General features: G+C 41.0%; 1 long non-coding RNA gene across 1 annotated transcript; it reads right to left on the reverse strand.

Moving 5' to 3' along the window:
* Positions 1-481: 481 nt before the first annotated feature.
* Positions 482-3,377, reverse strand: LOC139433199 (uncharacterized). Its single transcript, XR_011642761.1, has 2 exons — positions 3,006-3,377; positions 482-614 (listed from the first exon to the last, which is right to left on the reverse strand). It is a non-coding gene; the product is annotated as an uncharacterized lncRNA (long non-coding RNA).
* Positions 3,378-4,560: the final 1,183 nt, after the last annotated feature.

The following is a 4,560-nucleotide window of genomic DNA, read 5'->3' on the forward strand; positions in this document are numbered from 1 at the left end:
GGTGACTATCAAAGGACTAGCAGCAGCAGCAGCAGCAGCAGCAGCAGCATGATGATGATGATGATGATGATGATGATGATGATGATGATGATGATGATGATGATGATGATGATGATGATGATGATGATGATGATGATGTTAAATGTGTTGTTTTAGGAACATCCATTGCAAATACATGGAATTCAATAAACATTGAATAGCATATCATGCAGTTTGTCGGTGCCTTTTCCTCCGTGTTGTCCTGGTTGCTGTGCTGCCTCCTAGTCGCCACCATGGTTTGCTGTGCTGCCTGGGGATGCTCAAATCGCTCAGAGAAAGGAGTACGAATGTACGGCTTCCCCACTGACACAGAGCGGAGGAAAAAATGGCTGGCTCAAGTCAGCATGAGCAATTTCACGACCAACAGCAACAAAATATGTGATGTAATTATATACAAACACTGCATTTGCACTTTTTCACAAAACGAAAACCACACCATTGGGAAAGCTTAATGTTTTGTTTAATACAAAAAAACAGGGAAAGGCTTGAAAAACACAGAGTTGAGACTCAGGGTGCAGGGTGAGGGTCTCAGTGCAGGTATTCAGGCTCCATTGAATCCCCCTCTGGTTCTTGTGCTGAAAGAGGGAGTAACAGACAGGAGAAAGGGTTATACACACACAGCACACCTATTGGATGGGAAATGCCTCGGGGAGATAAGGTGTGGTCTCTGTTCCCAACTGAAGTTATGGAACTTTATTATTTGTGAGTTTAACAAAGTATGACAAATGGCATCAGTAACAGATGTGATATGAATTTCTATAAAGTTGTCTCACATTCTTGGTCATATTTGATATACAGTATGTAATGAGTATAACATGTCCAGTAAGTATAAAGTGTTTCCTAATACTTTGTATTCAACCACTATGGAATATGTATGGGTAGACAAAACTGAGTTGTTCTGTGTGTGAAGTAACCTCAAGTCACTCCGGAGGCACATTTTGATGCAGACCAGTTTGTCAAGACAAAAAAGGGCAAGACTAGGCTGAGAGCTGGTTGCACCCAAACCTGGTGGGCATGAAAGGACGGCGAATGCTGAGCAGCAGATGGAAGGCCACTGCAAGACTTTGTGTCTTTACCAATAAGCAGGGCACATTCTCCAACTCACTCCCACTTTGTATACCTGTAAGGCCCAAAGCCGCACGGCGGAAAGCAGAAGAAGAAGAAGAAGAAGAAGAAGAAGAAGAAGAAGAAGAAGAAGAAGAAGAAGAAGAAGAAGAAGAAGAAGAAGAAGAAGAAGAAGAAGAAGAAGAAGAAGAAGAAGAAGAAGAAGAAGAAGAAGAAAAAAAAAAACGAAGGCTCATGGAATAACTTGTTTCGTCTGTTTGGCCCTCAGGTGCTCATTACATAACACACAAGAAGACACATTGACGAATGTTGAAATTTGCATGTTATATAGCCTCATAATACGTCCTCATAATGTCAAGTGTTCGTTCCAGGGAAGAATTCCTTTGAAGTCTGATGTGCCCATTGTTCTGTGTCCTTTTTGCTCTATTTTTGGTCTCCACTAAGTCTTGAGGTAGCTTAAATATCTGTCTATTTAGCTGCTAACGCTCTACTATGTTAACCAGACAGTTGCTAAATGTTGGCCAACAGTATATAGTGGGTTTTTTGGGGTATTCTTTTGCAGAAAACATCTGCATGACGCAATTGAAAACAAATGTAAGAGCAATAAGGGAACCAAAAAAGTAATGTTGCACACACAAAATTAGCTAAAAGATGCTTAAAGGCCCCTTATGCTGACTTACTGCCATTATGGATAGGTGCTGCACAAATGACTTACAGACTCAGCTGCTCATGCATGACTAAGACCTGTTATGCAATTCTACAAAAACAGCCATTGATTTCACTCTTATCTGCCCTGACTCACAAATAGAAATACACTGGATTCTAATCAAATTTATATTTTTTAGGAATTTATGATGCACCACATTATTATTTGTCCTAGAAATGGGTGTTTATATAATACTTATTATCAAATGTAATCTATAGTTGCCTGATGAGACCCTTTAAAGATAGTAATTCAAGAAGTCAGTGCCTGTCAAAGAAATACTCTGGCCGAAAGAATCCCCACAAATTGTCATTTTTAGTCTTCAATTTGACAAATCCTTAAAGACACAAAAACAAGCACTGTCTTTTACTTTATTCCTGAGTGTCAGAGTGGGGATTTTCTTCCTTTTAAAAAAATCAGTCCTGTCTTATTTCCCTGAACTGTCAGTGGCATTGGATCCTAACCAAATGGTATTCTGGTATATTGCCAGCTATAATTATACCCCTAAACCCAGGGTATTGATGAGTCTTGGTAATCATTAGTGGAACCTTTTCACCGTGACATCACAGTAGGCGTGTTCATTTACACATAAAGAGAAATGGTTCAGCAGGATGAAGAGGTAGGGGCTCCTCAGTCATTTTATGTAACAGTTTTGAGTCTGATACAATCCCTTTATCCTAAATTCTGTTCCACTAAAAGGGATTTTTGTGTGAACTCTGCACCGCCACAATCTAATCCTTCCTGCTAAGACTCATGCATGCTCCAAAGAAATATTCAGCAGATGCAAAGGAGAACCCTTATCCTGTTTCAATTGCATTTTGTATGCATTATATATTCCTCAGCAATGCAGAGGAGCCGAGATAAACTGAACTGCAATGACCCATGCATCAAAAAAACTCATCATCCCACAGTGTACTGTGGAGCATGTAGTGCAGCTGGGAAAACACACACACAGTCTCCAGATTACCCAATGAACACACACCTCAGTTGGTCCGAGTGCTGTAGCATTCCTTGGTACAGGATTACATGTTATTGCAAAACAAACTTGAGTTCAGTATCCCCGCAGAGCACGGATGCAGTGCAGTGGACCTGCAACAACAGCAATGTGTTTTTCCACTCCCTTTCCTATCACACCATGCCATAGTAGCACAGGTTAATGATTGATGCTTCACACAGGACAATCGATAGACACACAGACCTGCTTGCCGTGTGATTGGAAAAATCCCATTTTCCAAGTTGTGTTATGCGGTCACTGCAGAAGAAGCCATATACAGTATTCAAAACCTGGCTTGTCTTTAGAGGATTAATTTCAGATAATGATCCTCCACATTTTTGCTGCAGGTGGACAGTACTGTCCTCGCAGAGATGTGTAAATAACCAATCCAAGCGGAGCATTTTGGATCCCTTTTATCCAATAGTTTGTATGCAGGGGTGAGCCGATCGCAGTGACAGCTCAGGCCGAGATTGGCCAGACAGGCTCCTCATTCTGCCGATAGCACTGAACACTGTGTGCTTTTGCTGCTCTAGTGCTGCATCGACCCAGACACGCAGAGCCAATGCAGAGAGGCCAAGGAGGCATGCGCCCAGTAAGAGCAGGGGCGGCCTTATTCACTGGCTGCCACATTTAAAAGACAGGCCTGAAACCCAAGCTGTTATCTCACTTTCATGCAGCATCCACTCTGTAGAGATAAGCTGAAGGGAAACTGAAGAGGTATGGAGGCCAACACACTGAGCAATCTGTGTGAGTTGGAGGTTCAGCCGTGATCAGCTGGTAATGGAGGTAGCTGCTGTTCAGCTCCTGTGACACTCAGTCTGAGAGAAGAGGACAATCAATCCCATACTTCTGGCTGCTGTGACACTTTGTGTGATAAGAGGCTTGACACTGCATCTGTTGGGGTGAAATTATATTTTGCTCCTGTGGAGATTGCCCACAGTATTGAATGTATGTAGGTCGCTTTGGGTAAAAGCGTTTAATAAGTGACATGTAATGTAATGTAATGTCTTCTAGATGAGAACGGCATCATGTGCTCATAATACACATAAGCAACAGATTTACGCACTCAATTTCACAAAGAAAAACACTAAGGTTTCCTTGCCAATGGCATTCAGTGACACAACACTCAGGAAAATCATTAACACATGACCAACAACATAAAGGGACAAAAGCATGGCTGCTGAAATATGTTCAGACATCAACGTGCTGATAATGATGACACAGGACATCCTTGAGCTTATTTGAAACCCAAATATTATGAGGTTTAAGACATTGCAGGCAGTAAGTTAACAGATCTTCTACACAGCATTGAAAACCAAAGCTCTCCTATCTATCTATCAATCTCTCTCTCTCTCTCTTTCTCTCTCTCTATCTCTCTCTCCATGCAGTGCACAGTGTGTTCTCTGCATATTTATCAGGGTTTTATGGTTTCTTTTAGACATTGAACACTGGTCTTCTCTAGAATGAGTTCTGTCACAACAATGGAAGAATTCACAGACGACTTTTAACTTTGACCTCCTTTTTAATCTTTATGGTTTAGTTGCCATAAAAATAAAATAAAAAAGTTTCCAGTCCTTAATGTCATTGAAGTTTTAAGAAGAGACGCATGTGTGACTTTAAAAGTGTTTATGTTGTAATCCATCACTCAGAATGTTAGGTTGTTTACAGAAATTATTTTAATCTTAATCGATGGACTAACTGATTGATCAATCAAATCGACACTGAGGTAATTTTAATGCAAACGGCCTCTCAGTTAGTA

This window comes from Pseudochaenichthys georgianus, chromosome 3 (genome assembly GCF_902827115.2).
Source record: "Pseudochaenichthys georgianus chromosome 3, fPseGeo1.2, whole genome shotgun sequence".
NCBI classification, from domain to species: Eukaryota; Metazoa; Chordata; class Actinopteri; order Perciformes; family Channichthyidae; genus Pseudochaenichthys; species Pseudochaenichthys georgianus.